This window comes from Cricetulus griseus, chromosome 6, assembly GCF_003668045.3.
Source record: "Cricetulus griseus strain 17A/GY chromosome 6, alternate assembly CriGri-PICRH-1.0, whole genome shotgun sequence".
NCBI classification, from domain to species: Eukaryota; Metazoa; Chordata; class Mammalia; order Rodentia; family Cricetidae; genus Cricetulus; species Cricetulus griseus.
Window position 1 is genome coordinate 32,370,912 of NC_048599.1, and position 23,598 is coordinate 32,394,509.

Below are 23,598 nucleotides of genomic sequence, written 5' to 3' on the forward strand. Positions count from 1 at the left end.
GCAAGAAAGGAACCAGTGAAGGAACATGACTGGTGCTCTGAAGGTATCTCCTAGAATTTGCATTCTTCACTCCAACTGGTATTGAAAAGGCATAAGGGCCAGGGTCTAAAAGGAGGGGAGTGTTTGGGAGAGACCAAACCTGCCTCCCATAGAATCTGGACGTACTCACCAAATGACTTGGAATGGGGGTAGATTGAGAAGTAACTGCATTTTAGAAGCTGGAGTCAGGATTTTTGGTCAAGAACACTTACAATTTTTTTTTTTTTACCAGAAATATCCAAGGTACCTGTCTCAATGGATGTATGGCTTAAAGATCACTAAGATGAGGGTGAATTGAAATTGCAGCTTTATAGTACACACTTTTTTATCTTGAAAACTCCAGGAAAATTACGGGTGTTTCTAGACAGGAAGTGTAGCTAAGTGGAAGAGTATGTGTCTAACATGCATACAGCCTAGGGCTTTGGTACCCAGAACCATGGTGTCTTAGGGTTTCTATTGCTGTGAAGAGACACCATGACCCTGGCAACCCTTATAAAGGGAAACACTTCATTGGGGATGACTTACAGTTTCAGAGATTTAGTCTATTATCATCATGGCGAGAAGCATGGAAGCATACAGGCAGACATAATGCTGGAGAAGGAGCTGAGAGTCCTATATCTTGATCCACAGGCAGCAAAAGGAGACTGCAACAGCGGTGTGGCTTGAGCATATGTGATTTGGTAGTTTGAATGTAATTGGCCCACATAAGCTCATAGAGAGGGACACTATTACAGGTGTTGCTTTGTTGGAGTAGGTATGGCCTTGTTGGAGAAGTCTGTCACTGTGGGGGCCGGCTTTGAGGTCTCTTTTGCTCAAGCTTCCTTCAGTGTGATACTCTGTTCACTTCCTGTTGCCTGTGGATCAGGACTCTCAGATCCTTCTCCAGTACAATGCCTGCCTTCATGCCACCATTTTTCCTGAAATGATGATAATGGACTGAACCTTTGAAACTGTAAGCTATCCAAACTAAGTGTTTCACTTTATTAAAAGTTGCTGTGGTCATGGTGTCTCTTTACAGCAATAGAAACCCTAAGCAAGTCAATAAAATCTCACAGCCCTTACTCAACAGTAATGCACTTCCTCCAACAAGGCTATACTCACTCAACAAGGCCATACCTCCTTGGTGTGGGCCAAGTGTTCAAACACATGAGTCTATGGGGGCTACCCTATTCAAACCACCACACATGGGAGAAGAAAAGATGCTATGAAGGGTGAGAAAGGTGGTATTTATCTGCCTCATTTGCATGTGGATGTGATTGTGCCAATTAAAATTCATTTATAGCCAGTGGCATGCAATAGAGTGAACATCTACCCGCTGGAGCTTTGCCCCCTACAGGTTCCCCTACCTGAAGAAGTCTCACTAGAACTGAGGGGTCAGCCACTTTACATTCGTTGCTTAACAAGTAACATCTAACTTTGTTGCTTTAAACAATAGCCATTGATGCTGGAGAGATGGCTCAGTAGATAATAGTATTTACTGCTGTATCAGGGGATCTGAGTTCAGATCCCAGCAATTAAAAAGGAGAACTTAACAATTGCCTGGAACTCCATCTCCAAGGAGTCTAACTCCACTTGCTGACCGCTATGAACATCTGTTCCACACACACACACAAACAAAAACAAAAACAAAAACAAAAAAAACCCGCATTCGCCATTAAGTAAAATTATAATTCTCTGGCCTTTGATTCCCACCAATAATGAGAAGCTTTGTCTCAGTCTCTAGGAGCCATCCTTCTGAAGTCCCGAATCCTCTAGACCTTGGCAGCAACTTTGGCCTAACTAGCCTTCTTGTGACACCTCTGACCTTGGCCTTTTAGTTGTTCACATCCCTGTCTAGAACACTTCTAGCTTTTCTGGGCATTTCACGGTTACTAGTGAGGGAAACCAATGGACTGGAAGATGTGGGTGTCATGCTCCACAATACCACACAAGTATCAGTAATGGATAGCCCCAGTACTAGAGCCCTGTGTCCTTGTCCAGTCTCTGCACTACTCTGTTACCTGAATGTGGGGATATGTGGGAAATGTGGACCCACCCCCAGGCTTTCAAAGTACTGGAGAAGTCTTCTCAAGAGGAGACTCTGAGGGTTATTTGAGGTGAATTTTGTGTGTGAGTGCGATAGACCACACCACCCAAAAATTCAATCGACATCATCTTAGATGATCTCATGAAGATATTTTTAGATCAGATTAACCTTTAAATCAGTAGACTTAGAGTCAGATAGATTATTCTGCATAATGTGATGGTCTCATCAATTCAGTAGATGACCTTAAAAGTAAAGCTGATGTCCCCCTAGCCAGGAGGAGCTCTGCCGCAGTCAGCCTCTGAACGTCCCCTTCCTGGAGCCCCACATTAGCCTTTCTACTTACAATCAATATCTCCGTGTGCACACTGTTGATTCTGATTCTCTGAATAGTCCTGACTAATCCCGGGGTTTTAAAAAAAATGAAATAAAAAATCCCACCCAAAGCACATGCCAGCAGCCATGATGATGCACACCTGTAATCTCAGCATCCAGCTGGCTGAGGCAAGAAGACTATGAATTCAAAGTCAGTCGGGGCTTCTACATCAGAAGACCCTGTCAAATAAATAAACAATAAGTAAGTTACCACCATGCTTACTTCAAGTTTCTATCTTTCACCAGAATAGTGATTTAATAGGACTCCTGAGTACATTTTCCAGAGAACACAATAGTCTTGTTTACACCTGAGTTGTAAACAAGTTTTTCATATACACCGTCCTGGGATGTTTGCAAAAACAATGATGTAAAAAAGTTCTCCTCCATAAGACTGCAACAAAGTTGTCATAAGTCTTCGAGTTGGAGCCAAGAATTCCCGGAAGGGAGCCAAGTGGTAGAACCGAAAACAAAATGTGTTTAAATCCCAGAGTCATCCGTGTCCCAAACTTAAGAGACCAGAAGGAGGTGCCACACTGACTCTGGTCTCCTCCCTGTGCAACATTGAGGTGCTCTGTTGGGCAGCTGTGTTCAGACCCCAAGGTCTTGTGTACGCTGTGACTCTCTGCAGCCCTCTCCAGCAGCCCTCTGCATGCAGGAGCGACTGAAGGTCATTTGACTCAAAATCTCTTCCCAAGAGCTAAGCATCCTGTGTCTGTCTCTGGGAAGAGATTTTTATTTTTTGGTCCACACCGCCACCTGCTGGTGATAGCTGAACCTCTAAGTCAAGCGTCTGCAAGTTCCTTTTAATAGGTTGTTTTATTCTAAAATTCCATTGTTTGAGGTGTCCTTTACATCCTGTGTAAAATTCTTGCATTAACGCTTACTAAGCCAATTCATGGGACACAAGTTATGCATGTTGACAGAAGATGTGCAGCAGAATAACATTCGAGAAGTCAAAAAAAAAAAAAAAAAAAAAAAAAACAAGGTAACAGAACATTCCAGATCTCATTTGGATAATTATTACCTACACTTGTCAGTTGTTGATTGCTTGGTAATTGCAGTTGAAGTTAAGCAGGTAAATCTGATGGGTACGTATTTGTTTGTGGACAAGGTTAACAACGCTGATGGTGAAGCATCCCCCTCATCAGTCTTCAGGAGCCCCATGGTAATTAATGGGCTGTTATGGAGTTTTTACATATGCAAATCAATATTGAACAGGGAAATGTCTTCAGATGACAGACAACAGGTTCATGAGAAGCAGTGGTTTGTCATTAATGTGCACTACTCCATAGACATCATTTGGTACAGGTGGCCAGGAAACTGTCAACATGAACGTGAAAAGCCATTTCAGAGGCTTTCAGAGCGAGGACGCCCATAAGTTGTCATACAGAGAGAGTGGCCAAGTCTGTCAGGCCTGGAGAGTCATGTCCTCCCTTTTCAGCCGTAATGTTACCTCTTTTCCATCATCCTTATGTAAATAAGAGAAAAACATACATGAAACAGAGAGTAGCCTGGGTACAGTTGTGTGCCTTAAGGTGAGACTCTTGAGCTGCTGAGACAAAGGAGGGGGGCTAAAGAACCCTGTGTTTGTTCTTCCACCAAAAAGAAACACATGGGGGGATATTTTCAGTGAACAGAGAGCTTCCCAGATACTTGTGTGAATACACAGCATGTGTATTAACTGTGGGTGGGTGTGTGGGTGGGTGGGGATAGGGTTGGAGGTAGGATCAGTCCACAGGACTACAAACAAGAAGAGGACAAATGGCCCTTGCTCAGCTGTCCTTAGCTTCCTGTGTCCAGTGATACAACTCATCAGTAGCTGGAGCTTCTGCTACAACCAGATAAGCCTGTAGCTTACAACTTGCTCTCAGTCAATGGTCAATAGGCCACCATGGGCTTAAGAAGTAAGTGATAGCTTCATCCTATTGGTCATGTTTACAACTTATGAGCTGCAGGGGACAGTGTAGCTAGCTTCTAGCAGGTGTGGCTTACACTGTCCCCTACAATAGTGAGACTCTTAATCTCAGGGTTGTGGGTTCGGGCCTCATGTTGGGCGCCACCTTTTATGAGAAGTTCCATAGTCTATAAGGTTAAGATTTCTTTATTTAGATAAACACCAGCCAAACGCAAGCCAGAGCATGCCAGGGGCAGCAAGGCAGGCAGGCCAGCGAGAAGGGGCTCCCATGTGCCTTGCAGCCCCTTAAAAACCTATCACGAGTCATCCTGACCTCACCTTGGCCACGCCCTGACAGGCACGGTCAGGCACCCCTGTAGCCAGCTTCGAGCAGGCATGGCTTACAGTGTTCCCTACACTGAGGGATCAGTGTGCAGGGTGCAGGAAATGGCTTGGGGCTCCAGGAAACTGTCCCTCACTCCTTGCTTAAGACTGACTTTTGCCGGTGTTGGTGGCACACACCTTTAATCCCAGCACTGGGGAGGCAGAGGCAGGTGGATCTCTATGAGTTCAAGGCCAGCCTGGTTTCCAGAGCAAGTGCCAGGATAGGTTCCAAAGCTATACAGAGAAACCCTGTCTCTAAAAAACAAAATAAAACAAAACAAAAGACTGACTTTTGAGTAATGTGTGACTTGAAATCAGTCATACGTGCCAGGCAGTTGGGATCACGACTCTGCCCTATGCTCCCAAATGATCAAAGTAGCTTTTTTACCTATTAAACTCTTAATGGAATTTACCAATAGTCATTCAAAAATCCTGATGACAAAAGAAAGGGTCATTGAAAAAGGAACTGCAGTGAGGGAGCCTGGGAAGCACAGCAGTTGCCACCACATTGCCGTTAGTAAGTGGTTCACCTGCTCAGGGATCTGGACTCCCCTTTCTGCACCTCTCGCTACTTCCTCTTAGGTAGCAAATATTGACTGAGAGCCTGCACAGAAAGCCTTGTCTGGGGTCACTTTACTGCAGCCCAGATTTCCAGTGCACCTACTTTCATTGTGTGTATGGTGGGGGGGGGTTGTTATTGACATGTCTTCCTCCATCACTTCTCCGTCTTATTATTTTGAGACAGGGTTTCTCACTGAACCTGGAGCTCAGCAATTTGGCTGACTTAAGTAGCCAGCAAGCTATAGATATCTGTCTGTCTCTACCACCCCCAGTGGGAGATCCAGATCCGCACTGCCTAACACAGTGTGTGTGTGTGTGTGTGTGTGTGTGTGTGTGTGTGTGCTGAGGATCTGAACTCAGGTTCTCATGCTTGCATGGCAAACACTAAAAAGACTTCTCAGTCCCATATTATTCTAATTATACAAAGTTATGGGGCACAGTGTGATAATTAGATACATAAAATGATGCAACCAGGGTTGTGAACACTACTGTCTACTGTCTGATCAAATTTGTGTGTGTGTGTTGATGATCACATATAACTGCACACATGTTTGGAATATAGTGTTATATTCAATTATGTATACAATATGTGCAGACCAAAGCAGCCCTGGCTTCTGGGTCTCTGGGGACCCTTACCCAGCCTTGGAAACCATTTATCCAATTACAGTAGTCAACATTCGGTCATAATGAAATAACATGTAAGGCATTGACTGACAGGTCCCTGACCTTTGGATGCCTTATGGATGAGACAGGATTTCATCTCCCCAAACAGTCTCTCCATCTTCCCTTCCTTTCTACACCATCAGAATCCCAAGTCTTAATAAATCTCAACTTCTGATACCAGAGGAGGGGCCACGATGAGGAAGTGAGAGGAAATGAGGGTAGGGAAAGAACTGGAATTCCACAGACTATGCGCTAAAAAATGTTACAAGCAATAATCTTAATTCTTACCACAGACCCCCAAATTCTACAGATGAGAAAAATGCAATTCAAAGAGGATCTAAGATTTTCCTAAGAAGGAAAGTAAGTGGTTGTTTGAGTCCTCTTACCAATGCTAACTATTCAACACCAACAAGTGCATGAAAAACAGAATATGTGACTGAACTCCTAGATAGCAAAATGAACCTCTCAGGGTTTAATCCATTTAGCATAGACAAGTAGTAGATGTTAGGCTATTTATCCTAAGTGATTCAGAAAATGACATTTTGCCTTTATGATACACATATATACATATATACATAGTGTCATAGTGTGTGTGTGTGTGTGTGTGTGTGTGTGTGTGTGTGAGAGAGAGAGAGAGAGAGAGAGAGAGAGAGAGAGAGAGAGAGAGAGAGAGAGAGAGAGAAGACCAATAGGGCTAGTGTGATTCAGTTTCTGTCTTGTTAAGGAGTTGATGTCACAGCTGGGAAATATGTCCAATACAGAAGATGTAATTGACCAAGTTCCCCAGGTGCTGCAGCTGACTTCATACCCTGAGGCTACATTTCTCACCAGCTGCATTAAGCAATGACAGAGTACAGCAGAAATACTATCAAGACAGGGTGTTCTTAGAAACCCAGGTGTTCCATTTTGGTTTCTATTGCTGTGATAAAACACCATGACCAAAAGCAACTAGGGGAAAGGGTTTGTTTGACTTATACTTCCCGTCACGGTGCTTCATCAAGAGAAGTCAGGGCTGGGATTCAACACAGGAACCTGGAGTCAAGAACTAAGGCCAAGAGAGCAGAGAAACACTTCTTGCTGGCTTGCTTCCTGTGGTGGTTTGAATACGATTGGCCTTTATAGGCTCATATAACTGAGTGCATAGGCAGTGGCATTAGAAGGTGTGACCTTGTTGGAGGAAATGTGTCACTGGGGGTGGGCTTTTGGGTTTTCAATGCTCAAGCCAAGCCCAATGTCTCTCTCTCTCCCTGCTGCCTGTAGATCCAGATGTAGAACTCTCAGCTGCTTGTCTAGCACCATGTCTGTCTGTAAAACTCTATGCTTCCTGCCACAGTGATAATGGACTAAACCTCTGAAACTGTAAGCCAGCCCCAATTAAATGTTATCTTCTAGAATGGTTGCCATGGTCTTGTTGTCTCTTCACAGCAATAGAACATTGACTAAGGCAGAATTTGGTACCAGGAGTGGGGTATTGTTGTGACAAGTCTGGCCATGTTGCTTGTTGGTGGAATGTGGACTTTGGGGCTTTGGATTAGGAACACTTTAAAACAGGCTTAACTGTCCATCCTAGTAGGAACATGGAAGATGGTGTTGCTGAGGGTGATTTGAATTGTGGGGAACCCAGCTCAAGAAGCTTCAGAGGGGAAGATGTGGCCCAGAGACCAATCTTGTGATTTTTGGGCAATGAATGTGGATGTTTTTTGCCCTTGTCTGGAAAAATCTCCCTGAAGGTAAATTGAAGAATTTTGGGTTAATGGCATTGGCAGGGAACATTTCAAAATAGCCTAGTATTGACTATGTCCCATGATTATTTGTGACCAGTCTTACACGCATATCTATAATGAAAAGTAGCAAGCTAAGCAAGGAAAATTAAAAATGTATAGTTTGAGGAGAAAAGGAGAACCAGGAAGTGTAATGGAGCTAAGTTGAGTACTCAAGGAGACAAAACAAAAACAATTAAAGAAAAACCTGAGCCTAAATGGAAAAAAGGGGATGGTGACCTCAGAGCATGACCCCACTCAGTTAAGCTTCCAACTTGTGAAAAGGAATTAAATAAATCTTAGGGCCAGGTATGGTGGCCCACACCTTTAATCCCAACACACTGAACTCAGAGTCAGGTAGTCTATGGAACAAATCCCAGTGAAGCCAAGCTTAATCAGTGAAGGAAACCACTAAAAACAGAAAGCTGGTGAAAATGTATTTGAACTAGAGGGGCATGCTCCTGCTCAAGCAAGCAAAAGAACTTGGCAGCCTCAGCCACATGGTTCTGGCTATAGAGTCAAGTTACAAGAAAGGGGTTATGGAATCTCCCCTGCAGCTAAGGAAAGCTGCTGAGGTCAGGCATATGTCAGGGGTATTATTGTATGGAGGCCTAGAGAGACCATGGTGTGAAGTTGTCAAGGTGAAGCCTGGATTTCCTTGGAGCCCCCAAAATGTTGGAGATGCCAGAGCCATGGGGATACCTGCTAAAATATGTCATTAGGGAGTGGAAACAACACAAGAGAGAGGTGTGTTGCAGTCAGCAAAGCTGAAAGGAGTTGGAGATCTGAAGGCCATTTTGACATCAGATATGGGCATGCAAAGTATGGAGTTTGCCCAGCTGGTTTTGGGTCTTGCTTTGGTCCAGTCTTTCCTCACTATGCTCTCTTTCCTCCCTTTTGGAATGGTAATATATATCCTGTGCCATTATGTGTTAGAAGTATGTGATATACTTTTTTATTTGATTTTTATAGGGGATTGTGGTTAAGAGATTGCCATGAGCCTTAGAAGAGACTTTAGACTTTCAAACAGGGTTGAGACTGTGATAGACTATGGGGACCTTTGAAGTTGGGCTGAATGCATTTCTGTATTATGAAATGGCTACAGTCGTATGGAGGTCGTGGGGTGGAATGTGGTGGATTAGATGAAAATGGCCCCCATAGGCTCATAGGAAGTGCAACTATTATGAGATGTAGCCTTGTTGGAGGTAGGAGTAGCATTGCTGAAGGAAATGTATCCCTGGCGTCTCAGATGCTCAAGCCAGGCCCAGTGTGCCACTCTCTGTCTGCTGTCTTCCAAAATACATGTAGAACTCTCAGCTACCTCCCCAACACCATGTCTACCTGAAACCTGCCATGCTTCACACCACGAACTAATGAACTAAACCTATGGACGGTAAGCCAGCCTCAATTAAAAAATGCTTTATTTTATAGGAGTTACATGATTACAGCGTTTTTTTCACACAATAATGCCAAAATTTGATTTCTCCACTTCTCTCCCGATGATGTCTTCTGTTTGTCTATAATAGTTTGTGGTCTGTGGCTTGTCGTGTGTGTGTGTGTGTGTGTGTGTGTGTGTGTGTGTGTGTGTGTGTGTGTGTGTGCGCGCGCGCGCGCATGTGAAATGTACCTTTCCTATGTCTGTTGCTAACAAAGGACTTTGCTCTGCATTTATTGACTAGCCCAGAAAGCATGGTATGGAAACGATATGAAGGACAGCTTTTTACAGACATCTTTCACAGGCTTTTACAAAGGAAGAAGTTACAGTACTGGCCCCTACTGACCAGAACAGCTCTCAAAACTAAGAATAGCACTCAACCACAAACAGAAGTTATCAACCTGTATCCACTTGTTGTGGATGTTACAACATTTGTTTGGTTCAAGGTTGCTTTCAACCTGTTGGTGGCTTTCAGCAAATGATTACCACAATACACATCACATATACATATATTATTCTGGATCAGGGGCATAGAAGAGCAAATAACAAGATTAAAGCTATGCAATCACTTTGTTTGCAAAGTTGATTACATAGAACATTCAAGGCACGGTAGGGTTAGTTACACTGCTTTCTTAATGGGGTAAGCTTAAGCAGTAGAACAGCAGGTTAAGTACATAGTCATATTAACTGGCAAAGGTTCAGTATCTTTGAAGATGAGAGGTGTTTTCAGAAAAAAACTATGTCACTGCTTTTAGTCAGTTATAGTGGTCACCAAGGTGTTTATTGAGGTGGTCGGTTATAGTGTTCACTGTGATGGTCAGCAATAAAGGTGAGTATGGTGGTCATCTTGGTGGCCAGCCATAGTGGTCACTATGATGGTCAGCAAGGTGGTCAGTTGTAATGGTCACTGTGATAGACAGTCATATGGTTACAGTGAGGGTCACTTATAGTGTCCAATCTAATAGTCAGCCATAGAGTCACTCTCATCAACAATATTAGTCACTTTTGTGGTCACTTTGGTGATCAGTTGTAGTGTTCACTATGATGGTTAACCATAGTGGTCACTGTCACAGTCACTTTGATAGTCAGTTGCAATGTCCACTCTGATGGTCAGCCATAGTGGTCAATTCTGTGGTCATGTTTGTAGTCACTTAAAGTGTCCACTGTGTGAACTGCCATAGTGGTCACTTTTGTGGTCATCTGTAGCATCCACTGTGATGGTCAGCCATAGTGATCACATTTGTGGTCACCGTGGTTGTCAGTTGTAGTGTCCATTCTGATGGTCAGTCACAGTAGTCACTGTGGTGGTCACCTCCAGCCATAGTGATCACTTCGGTGGTCAGTTGTTGTGTCCACTGTGATTTACAGCTGAGTGGTCACTTTTGTGGGCACTTTGGTAGTCAAGTGTAGTGTCCACTGTAATGTCAGTTGTAGTAGTCACCTTTGTAGTAACTTTTATGTTAGCTGTAGCTCTCACTATGGCCAACCATAGTGGTCACTGCCATGGTCACTTTAGGAGTCAACTGTAGTACCCACTCTGATGGTCAATCATAGTGATCACTCTTGTGGTCATCTATGTGGTTATCCGTAGCAGGCACTCTTGTGGTCAGTTGTAGCGTCCACTTTGCTGATCAACTATAGTGGTTATTGTCATGGTCACGTTTGTGGTCAGGACAATCTGATAGAGGCATTTTAGGTTCCTTCTTCCCAGATGACTCTAGCTTCTTGTGTGACCTTGACAAAAACTAACCAATAGACCTGGCAACTTTGGCTTGAGAATTCCCTTTAAGAATCGCTGCCTCTCTTCTCTTGCCAGGTCCCTTTCACCCACCAGACTGTCCGTCCCTCTTCTCTCAATACTCCTTCCTGTTTCTTGCTAGGGTTTGTTCTGAAGCACTGGCCCTGAAGTGTGGTACCTTCACTGAGACACTGTGCTGCAGTAGCTATGGAGATTGAAAACTGCTCCAGATAGTGTGACTAAATCTCACACATCTGAAAGGACTAAGCAAAGTCATTTGAAAAAAAAAAAAAAGTGGTACTCTGGCAGATGGTGTGACTGCTCCCATCTGGAGGGAAGAATGGCCCCTGTAAGGGGTGGATGGTGGCTGTGGACATGAGACCACCATCTGTGAAAACCCTCTTTCTGGTACCAGATCCTGTGTTCAGAGGAGGGCGTGAGCAGAGACAACTCATGGCACCCTATAGTAAGGGCCATTCACACTTCTGCCGTAGACTTTAAGTACTTTTTAAAGGACAAACATGCCAGGCCTTGAGAAGCACACCTGTCATTCCAGGTCTTTGTGAGACGAGGCAGGAGGATCACAAGTAGCAGGCCAGCCTGGGCTGCAGAACCAGACTATCTCAAAAGAAAAAACTATAACAAAAAAATGGGCTGTGTTCTTTCCTTGTCCATTCACAGAATCATCAAATACTGAGCCCTAACTCTCTTTATCTCAAGGGCTCTGCAGTTGAACAGGGGACAAAGTCAGGGGACTGAACACTGTGAGGCCCCCAGATTAATGTGGGGGGAGGGGGAATTCTCTCTGGGAAACGGTTCTGTGTATATGACACTGAGTGAAGAGTATATGGTTCAGTGTATGTTTGTAGCTTAGGAAGTCAGATTTTAAAAATAACTGAACAAAGTCTTGGTTTTATATAACATACTTAGCTCACCCAGGTTCAAGAATGAATGTCTTGGGCTGGGGTGTGCCCTGGTGATGGTACACTCACCTAGCAGTGCAGACACTGGGTTGGATCTAGATCCAAAGAAAGAATTTCTCTTTATTAACCCCAAAGCAGTGTAGGAGATGAGAAACAGAAATCACAGGGGGTACCAGGAGCCTCACTTCTGTTCTCAGTGGCCTCCTCCTGTGTCAGGGTAGGACGATGTCATTCTGGAGATCTAATTGAAGGCAGAGTCCTCCTCCCTATGCCTGACAGCCTGAAGCTGCTCTTTCTAGAAGAGCGCTATCTTTTAAGAGCACACTGAGTTCCCTGAGACCCTCCCCAAATAGCAAGACCCAGTCCCTAGCTTTCCTAAGCAATTGTAGATATTCTCCAGCAGAGGGCGCTCAAGAAGAGCTGACTGAAATGAGCCCGGGGAAACCAGTTATTTATTAAACAGCAGCCAGGTGATCTCAAAGATTCTACTGCTGCTGCGGCTGCTCTCTGGCTCTCCACCCCAGAGCACAGGGCCCAGCCCTTGTCCACCAATGATGACGCAGAAAACAGGCCCTGAAACATTATCCTAATCAAAAGTATACGATGGTCACTGTTGAGGGTAAAAAAACTGAAGAACTGCTTGGGGCTCAGCACTTTTGGAGGACCCTCGGGAATCTCCTTTCATGTGTCACGTTTCTCTTCAGACCTCAGAGTAAATCCCCCTTCTTTATAATGCTGTTTGTTTTCCTTCCTCTCCACCCCTCCTGCCATCCCCCTTTCAAGGGAAATTGAGGGGTGGGGGCGGAGGGATAGTTACCAAAGACATTTAAAACACTACCATGAGGTCATCTCAGTCTCCACTGAAGAAAGCAGTTGTTTGAATGCATCCAGACAGCATCTTTAGGCTACACAGAGAAACCCTATCTCTAAACAAATAGAATAGTTCAAGCAATATTACTATTCCTTTCATTAACTCCCCAAATATGTCCAAATGGCCAATGACTTTAAGAAAAATATACAAAGGGAAAGATTTTTTTATCATTGTTTCTAATTAAATTCTCATTGTAAAGCCTTTTGGTTTAAAGATTTTGGTTGTTAAAGGGAATGCTGCCACCTGGCGGCTGTGAGAGTTTCTACTTACAGCTTGACAGCACAAGGCTAAGAACTTGAACACAATGACCCACAAGGAGGGCCTTCTTCTGCCCCAGGGTGTAGCCACTCCGAGGTGTAGCGCATCTAATGATTGGACAGGATGGGGGCTAACGGACTCAGTCCCTGTCCTGTATAGTTTGATGTCAACTTGACACAAGCTTGAATCATTTTGGAAGAGGGAATCTCAATTGAGGAAAATAGCACCGCTCGGTTGTCCTATGGGCAAGAGTGTGGCGTGTTCTCTTAACTGATGATTGGTGTGGGAGGGCTCAAGTCACTGCAGGTAGCGCCACCCCTAGGCTGATGGTCCTGGTGCTGGTAGACAGTAGACTGAGAGTGTCATAGGGAGCAAACCAGTAAGCAGCACTCCTCTATGCCCTCTGCATCAGCCCCTACTTGAGGTTCCTGCCTTGTTTGAGTTCCTTTGATGATGAACTATGACGTGGAAGTGAAAGAAACTTTCCTCCACAAGTTGCTCTTGGCTGCGGTTATTTCATCACAGCTATAGTCACCCTGACTCAAGCGGGCCCCTTGCCCAAGTCAGGGTGACCCTGAATGCACCTCTTCGTTCCAGAGCTCCTACGGGACTGGCCAGATACTGCCTTGCTAGGTAACATGTACTGCCACCCTGGTACATCCCAACCTTCCTTCCTGGCCTCCAGAAGTGGGGCCAAATCACATTCTCCTATGGAGGAAGCTACATGAGAAGGACAATGGTGATTGTGATATGGTCTCCTGTCTCATGGACATTGCCCCAGCATCTCTCCTTCCACTCATGCTAATGGGCCACATAGGGGACAGCTTTGTGGACAGCTGACAGAAGAGGGAAGGGCAGAGCTTTGTTTGTGGGTGTTATTTTTAAATCTGAAATACCTCCCCATGGGCCTATATCTGAATACTTGGTCTCCAGCTAGTGGCACTGATTGGAAGGTCAGCAAGTGCTTAGGAGGTGCTGGCAGATTTAGGTCACTCTAGGGCTTTGAAGATTGTGTCCTTCCCTGGTTTTGGCCTCCATCTTCACTTCCTGGTCCACAGCCATGTGAAGAACACCTGGTCCATGGTGCTCATCCTGCCATGCCTTCCCTACCACCTTGGTTGGAAATCTCTAAAACCATGAACCAACAGTAGTGACCACTACGGCTGACCATCAGAGTGAAAACTACAACTGACCACCACAGTGACCACCATGGCTGACAACACAGATGACCACAACAGTGACCACTCTAACCAACCATCAGAGTGGATGCTATAACTGAGCATAAAAGTGACCATGACAGTTATCATAGAAGTGATCATTATGGCTATCAGAGTAGACACTACAAATGACCACAAAAAGTTACCACAACAAAAACCACTATTATTGACCATTAGAGTGGATGCTACAACTGACCACCATAGTGACCAGGATAATGACCACTCAGCAGACCATCAGAGTGGACACTGTAACTAGCCACATAGATGACCAACACAGTGACCACTATGGCTGATCAGTGAACATTACAACTAAGCACCAAAGAACTGACTACTATAGGTGACCATCAGAGTGAATCCTACAGCTCACCACAAAATTGACCACTATGGCTGACAACACAGATGACCACAACAGTGACCACTGTGGCTAACCATCAGAATAGATGCCATAGCTGACCACAAAAATGATCATGACAGTGACCACAGAAGTGACCACAATGACTGACCATCACAATTGACACTGTAACTTCCAAGTGACCGTTATGATTCTCCATTAGAGTGGATGCTACAAGTGACCTCTAAAGTGACCACAACAATGATCACTATGACTGACCACCAGAGTGGACACTGCAGCTGACTACAAAAATGACCACAAAAGTGACAACTACAACTGACCATCAGAGTGGACACCACAACTGGCCATCAAAGTGACTGCAAAGGTGACAATTATGACTGACCATCAGAGTAGATGCTACAACTGACCATCAAAATGATCACAAAACTGACTACTACTGCTGTGTAGATGGACTTTTCTGTCCCAGTTCCAAAATAACTATACTGAGATTTACTATTAATTATAAATGCTCAGTCGATAGCTTAGGCTTGTCTCCAGCCAGCTCTTACAGCTTAAATTAACCAATTTCTATTTACTATGTGCCGTCCCAAGGTTCATTTACCCTATCTATGAACTCCCCTTGTGGCTTCTTCTGCACCTGGCTGGAGATGGCTCTGACTTCACCCTCCTCCTTCCCAGTGTGCTCTGACCTGAAAATCCTGCCTAGCTATTAATCAGCTTTTTATTAACGATGAGAGCAACACATTTTCACAGTGAGCAGCACTACTGACCATTTTAGTGTACGCTAGAGCTGACTATTGCGGGATATTTGTTCACACTCCATGAAGATGTGTCTATGTTTTGCTTCACTTGCCTAAAGCACCACACTGGTTTAATAAAGAGCTGAACAGCCAATAGCTAGGCAGGAGAGGATAGGTAGGACTTGGGGAGAGAGAGGTACTCTGGGACAAAGAGAGGTGGTACTCACCAGCCAGACACAGAGGGACTTGGACATACAGAATGGAGGAGATAAAGAATCATGTGGCAGAATGTAGATGAATAGAAACAAGCTAATTAAAGTAATGAGAGCTAGTTGGGAACAAGCTTAAGCTAAGGCCAAGCTTTCGTAGTTCGTAATGTCTCCATGTCATTATTTGGGGGCAGGTGGTCCAAAGAAAGTCCCACAAGAAAAACCTGCCTCAACTGACCATCAAAGTAACCACAATTGCTGACCATCATAATGAACACTCAAACTGACCACCAAAGTGACCACAAAAGTGACCACTATGACTCACCATCTGAGTGAATGCTACAACTGACCACTAAGTGACAACAAAAGTGATCACAATTACTCACCATCAGAGTGACACTACAGCAGACTACCAAAGTGACCATGACAGTAACCACTATGGCTGACCATCACAATAGACACAACTGAATATCAGACTGACCACAAAGGTGACCACTACAACTGACCATCACAGTGACCACTGTGACTGATCACAAAAGTGACTATGACAGTGACCACTATGACTGGCTATCACAATGGATAGCCATCCAAAGTCACCACAAAACTGATCACTATAGATGATGTGATAACCATCACAGTGACTGCTATGACTAACCATTAAATCGGACAGTATAACTGACCAGCACTGTAACCACTATGACTGAACATCACAGTGAACACTACAACTGAACTCTTCCCTGACCACCATAGTGACTGTCTAAGTTAGGGTTTCTATTGCCATGAAGAGACACCATAACATAGCAACAACAGACAAACAGAAGACACAGGGAGAGAAGTGCAGAAATCAAATTTTGGCTCAGTCTTAATAAAATTAATCTAAGAGGAAGTCTTTCTAAAAAATTACTATTTCTTAGTGCAACATCAACACATTTGGTGGCCCTGCTGAGGTTTCTTTAATGCTTAATCAATGTGGACAATGATGGGTGGGACCACACCATGACAAAGACTGCTGAGTTATGCATACCACCTGACCTCAAATCAAGACCCTGAAGATGGACTTGCAGGTGTGGACCTATTTGTTCTTCCCAATATGGTCACTTGAATAAATCTAGTGTTGTATCTTGCAAATAAACCCTTCTCACACTATTTTAAATTGAATGTCAAATGATATAAACAAGCAGATGCTGGTCAACAGGCATACACTCTCTACAATGCCAAAAGCTTTCTTTGTTAGGCATCTTCTTGATACTGACTCTGTCAGATTTGACTGGGGTTCTGCATATGAAAGAGAGAGACCCAGAGGACAGTTCTCACCCAGCATCCCTCCACTCTCACTTTTTACAGTCCACTTCTTGCTAATTCCAAGACCACAGCTTCCTATTACATCAGTCTACATCATTCCTATACGTCCCATTTTCTACAAATGTGTTGGGCTCTCTTATCTACTCACCAGAGACATTTAGGTCTCTTTTACTTTTATGGGCTTATTTCTTTTTATCTATTAACCCTCTTCAGTTGGATTTTAAGAGGTCCACTTTACACACACACACACACACACACACACACACGCACGCACGCACGCACGCACGCACGCACGCACGCACACACGCACACACACACCGCAGAGCATTTGTTGTTAGTGAGAAAAGGCTTACATATGATTAAGTGAAGCAGCGGATGAGTGAATTTCTCTGAATATAAGTAACTTAAAGTCTTATTTATGATAGAGGAAAGGTGAGTAGAAAAATCAGTGGTGCTCTTCAAATTCCCCACTGATCCCCTGCTCTCGGCAGATGGCATCCTGTAAACTTAGAGACAAGTGCACACACTTAGTGTCCCACTCACTAAACTGGATGTTCATTCTGTCTGCTGAGTGGACCCAGGGCACTTAGGAAAGTGACATGAGATGCAAGCACATTTTTATTACTGCTGTGTATTAATTCAGAAAAGAGATGTGACAAATTCCTTGTTCCCAAGCATTTGTTATGGACATAGCATTTAGACATGACAAATTAAAAATGGGGATTGAAAGAGAGAGATTATAGTAATTCTTGTCTGTAATATAAAACAAAACTGTTTTGTATAAATTAAGGTAAAGTTAGTTGGCTGGTAAATACGATGAAGGATAATAATAATGGGAAGATGAGAAAAAAGTTTAAAGACAATATTATGAAGATCTCATTAAAACCTTGGTTATAATCTGTCTTCAACCTATGTTCAAAATTTAACTTTATCTTGTGTTAAGGGTATGTTAAATACATGTCTTCCTTCTATTTTCCTGGAAAATAAGGCATCATGACCATTTCTTTAAGGCTTAATCAGAGAAACAGAGCCAATATAGGAACCAGTGAGAATCACACAGAATAAAAGGATATTTATTATAATCAGTTGCCTAATGTTGTAACACGAAATCTAAAAGACCCAGAGACTGATATTGGGGTTCAAGTTTCAAGTTGAAGATCAGAAAAGCAAAGCAGCCAAGTCAGTAGATCTTACCTCTACCCAGCTGAAATGGCAATCCTGTCTCCACGAATCCTCAGAGGCAAAAGGCTCTCAAATCCTGTCTCCTCCTCCTCCTCCTCCTCCTCCTCCTCCTCCTCCTCCTCCTCCTCCTCCTCCTCCCCTTCCTCCTCCTCCTCCTTTTATTCCTTTCTCCAGCCAGCCATATCACTCCTCTCTCCACCTCCCTAGTGTTGGGATTAAACGCGTGTGATCCCAGGTACTGAGATCACCTTTGTGTGAGCTGTTTCTTTTAGAGCTAGATCAATTTTGTGTGGTCTGTGTGGTCTAGAACAAACAGAGATCCGTTTACGTCTTAATCATGACTCCTGGGATTAAAAGTGTGTACCACCACTGCCTAACTTCTATAACTAACTAGTATAGCTGCTTTGCTATTTTCATCTCCAGTGGCTTTAATAAATCATGAACAATATATCACCGCATAAGGTGGCCACAGAGGCCAACTCCTGTGGTCTGTTGCCTCCAGGCTGGAGAGCCAGGAGTGTGCTTCAGTCTCAGTCTGAAGGTCTTAGAAACAGGAAGCAGATAGCATAGATACCATCTAAGGGTGGGAGGAAATGGTGGGGGGCAGCTCCAACACTGAAACAGGAAAAAGGGAGGTGTCTTGGGCAATGTTCTATTGCTGTGAAGAGATAACCATGACTGTGGCAACTCTTATAAAAGAAAGCATTTAATTGGGGCTTACTTACATTCAGAGGTGTAGTCCATTGTCATCATGGTGGGAAGCATGGTGGCACACAGGCAGACATGGTGCTGGAAAAGGAACTGAAAATCTCCATCCAGATCTGCAGGCAGTGGGGAAGAGAAACAGATAGACACTGGACTTGACTTGGGCTTCTGGAACCTCAGAGCCCAACCCCAGGGACACACTTCCTCCAACAAGACACTCCTACTCGAACAAGCCCACACCTGATGGTACCACTCTTTGGTGACAAAGCAGTCAAATCTATAAGCCTGGGGGCTGGAGGATGGGGAATTCCTATTCAAACCACCACAGGAAGCAAATTCTCCTTTCTTCTGTTTTTCCTTCTGTTCAAGACCTTGGTAGTTTGAGGGAAGTCACTCATGCTTTGAGGGAAAAGCCAACTACTTGACCTAGTGCACAGATTCAAACGTGAATCTTCCCCAGAAACTCCCTCATGCACACCTAAAAGTAACATTTACTAGGACACCCATGACTCTGTTGACACAGAGACTTGTCACAGTAGCCCCTCGGCTGGAGTATAGTTTACTAATAGCTCTTACAGAAGTGACATTAGTCCAGACAAGAGATTCTCTTCACAAGGCGGGAGGTCAAAGGTTGACAGGCAGCAGCAGCTCTACAGATGGAGGCCCCTGGAGCATTACTCCCATCCTGGAGGATTACTCCCATGGTTTTGTGCTTGTGAAAGATCTTCCTCTTTCAGGGGAACTGGGAAACACTTCAAGTTTTCATGTTTTTTAAAGAAAGTTCAAATATCTGGAAGAAACTGAACAAGTCTATTTCATCCATGTGGTCCATCACTATGACCCAAGTGACAGGGCAACTCAGCCCTTCTCTCTGGCCAGCACAGGGTCCCCACACTTTCCTGGACTCTTGATGGGCAGTTTTGGATATCATCAACAGCTGCCAAATGCAAATATATTATGGCCTCTTCAAAAATCTATCTGCTCCCGTGTTAGGGCAAATTGAGAAAATGAGTCTAGGCATACAAAAATACAAAGAATTATCTGGATGCTGGCAACACACAAAAGTAGAAGTTATTATCCCAGTAACACACAATGATGGAACTCTTCATTTCAATAGGAAAATTACAGGCTAAGCATCCATGAAAGCATGTGAATTTAGGTTTCTTGCCAGCTTCTGGATGGTGCCCAGGGCACTCACAACCATGTATTTTGTTAGGACAAACCATTAAAAAATATTTGTTAAATTAAAATGCCTTTTTTCCTCCTTATATCATTATTCCCAAATATACCCTCCCCAGTGTGTGTGTGTGTGTGTGTGTGTGTGTGTGTGTGTGTGTGTGTGTTGTGTACTGAGGACCAGGGATTGAACTTTTGGCTCCGTACATGTTATGTAAACATTCTATCACTGACCTATATTCCCAGTCCCATTCTCAAATCTTTTTTTAAAAGATTTATTTTTATTTTATGTGTGTGAGAATGTTTGTCTGCATTTATGTGTGTAAACAACTCTTCTGGCCACAGAGGCCAGAAGAGTGCATTGAATGACCTGGAACTGGCATTACAGATGGTTCTGAGAAAGTCACCCATTCTTAAATCTTAGTGAACTATTTCTCATCACTTTGTAAACATGAAGCATAGAAATGGAGCGAGTCTCCTGAAACATTTTTGGATGAAGTATCGATGTTTAATGGAAATGGGGTTATCAAATTCCTGATCTAGATTGCTAAATTCAGACTATTGCCTAGTCTTCAAAGTTTCAGAGAGAACAGCATGTCAGACAGTAACTGGGGGTGGGAGTGGGAATTCATGTCCTGATGACTTAGACATCCAATAAGTTAGAGATATGGGTATAATAAAAGAAGAGAAAGATAGCTAGGGCATAAAAGTTCCTCTCTTCTTGAGTGAATACATCTGTGGCTTTTGCCATTGCCATGAACACCACAACACTCAGCCTCTGCAGCCATGCTATGTGGACTCACACCTGAGAGCTTCCAGACCTACAGAATCTAGCTAGGGCTTCTAAACTTTCTGGCCTGGTTCTTTCCTCTCCAGCAAGCAGATGGCCTTTGGTGGATTGTCCAGTCTCCTATGGTGTAAACCAAGCTATTAAGTTCCCTTTTTTAGAGACTGAGGGAGTTGGGAGAGAGAGAATCTATTGGTTTTGTTCCCTAATGAGTCCTGACTAATACACATGCCTGCAAAGAAAGCTGTTATTCTAGCTTATCTGTTGCTGTAATAAATACCATACAAGCAAAAACCATCTTGGGGAGGAAAGAGCTTAACTCAGTATAGTGGTTTGAATAGGTATGGCCCCCATAGATTCATGAGCTTGAGTGCTTTACCCATAGGGAGAGGCACTACTAGAGGCGTGGTCTTGTAGAGTAGGTGCCGCCTTGATGGAGGAAGTGTGTCACTGTGGAGGCGGGCTTTGAAGGCTTGTAAGCTGGAGTCTGGCTGGTGGATCAAGATGTAGAACTCTCAACTCCATCTCCACCACTACATCTGCCTGCCCACTGCCATGTCCTGCCATGATGATAATGGACCGAACCTCTGACACTGTAAGCTAGCCACATTTAAATGTTTTTCTTTATAAGAGTTGCTATGATCAAAGTGTCTCTTCACAGCAATAGCAACCCTAAGTAAGAGACTCAGCTTATAGGTTACAGTCCATCATTAAGGGAAGCCAAGGCAGAGCTCACGGAGGAACACTGCTTGCTGGCTTGCTTCCCCTGGCTTGCTCAGGTAACTTACTTATACAGCCCAGTCCCACCTTCCCAGGGATAGTACCATACGCAGTGAGCTGGCCTCTCCTATATCAATTAACAATCAAGACACAGTCCCATAGATATGCCTATAATCCAGTCCATGGAGGAAATTACTCAACTGTGATTTTTCTCTTCCTAATTGTGTCAAGTTGACAACCAAGATTAGCCATCACAGACCAGACTAGTCTATAGAGTGAGTTCTAGTCTAGTGGAGTTGTATGGTGAGACTTTGTCTGAAAAAAATTTCAATAAATAAAACTATCATAGCTATATTTTAACTGAGAGAAAAATGTTCTTAGAAATGAATAATGGATGATGTGTAGGTATGCTGAGCAGTCTCATTCTTCATTTTAAGAAATACAAACTCCTTTTTAAGGTCATGGTGTAACTACCTCGGCAGGAATGAAGATGTAACAACTTTTGGCCCTCCATTTGGCTATTGGACTATTGAAACAATGGACACCAACAAATTGGAATTTCCCTAGGAGTCATATGCTGGTAGAAGGAAAATCCTGAAGCCCAGGGCTAACCGAAGCAGGCACCTGTCTTCAAGAAAGAGATTTTACAGCATTCTAACAACTTGCCAAACACCTTGCAGGTGAGGCTAGAGCTGGGGTGATAATGTGAGCCAGACACTGGCACTGCTTACATCAGGGGCCCTCAACTTGTGAGTCACAGCACTTCCACAGGAGTTACCTCAGACCATCAGAAATCACAGATGTTTATGTCCTATTTCATAACATTAGCAAAATTACAGCTATAAAGTAGCAATGAAAATAATCTTATGGTTGGGAGTCTCTACACATGAGCAACTGTATTAAAGGACTGCAGCATTAGGAAGGTTGGGGACCACTGGCTTATACAGACTTCTTGCCTTCTATTTAAAGCTACACTTCATCTCATGACCTCAAAGATGCTCTGTGCATCACTAGACCTCTTTATTCATCTTCCCAATATGGGCAAGTTGCATAAATCTCATTTTTCTTTCTTTTTGGTATCACTTTGTCTCTTTAATTGGTCTGAGGAAGAGAAGTAATGGATTCTGGCTTGTTAGGGATTCCAAGATCCAGGGACTGACCAGAACAACATCAGTAACAATGAGCAATCATTGGTGAGTCCTGAGCCGAGGAGGGACATGATGAGGTAAAGAGGGTGAAGGTGGCAGAAGTGGGTAAGAGCAGCTGGGAAGGAAGGAGCAGAGGGCATGTCCGGTCCAGCTCATCTGTCTGGTTTGTGCTTGGAAAGAGGAGTGTGGATTGAGGAAAGAATTAGATAAGAGACAGAGACAGAGTTGGGAGAGCACCTAGTGAATACTAAGATCAGCCCTAAGTTTATTACGCTAAGCTCTAATATACCCAAATCAAGAGAGAGGGAGGCAAAAGACTTCCTTACCAAAATACAAAGAACAAGCAAGCATAATTACCTTCTCAATACCCAAAACATCAAGTAACCACACCCTAAACCAAATATCCTGTTGTCAAGATGAGACAGCCATTCGCTACACTTTAGGCCAAATATCCTGTTGTTAAGGGAAGACACACAATAGTCACACCTTAGTCCTGTCACCACTGTTGTCACTGTCATCGCTGCCACTATCTGGGTGGAGCTCAGTGTGCCTGGCTGGTCCCTGAGATGCCAGATCCTGAATCCGAGCCATTGGCTGCTCTTGTGTTTGGCTTTCTCCTTTAGTAACAACTGCCCTCCTGCCTCAGTGCTATGCCTGCCCTCCCTCTGGCACAGGTGAACATCTCTGCTGCAACTAATTACCCTTATACAGCTCCACTTACACTATCAGCATCATCAGAGCTGGTAAAGACACTTGGAAATTTTTAATCGGGGAATTAGTTTTTTAAAAAAAGAAGAGGAAAATCTTTCCCATGTTAAGAATCAGAAATATCACAATGCAGGGAGTTAGGACCCTGTTTAGTGCTACAATGGATGGCTTACAAATGGAAGAAAAAAATTAGGGGATAAACAACTTAACTGGGGAAGACATAATGTCCATGATAATTATTATCAGTTTGGTAATTCATATTTTATCCCTTAAAAAGTGGTTTGATAACTGGGCCAAAAAGATAATTTGATGGATGTGATACAAACCTTAGAAAGACTTACTATTGACAAGAAACAGACTTTAGAAATACTACTGATAAGATACAAACCTTAGAAACACTGACTAATGAAAATAAGAAAAGGTTGACT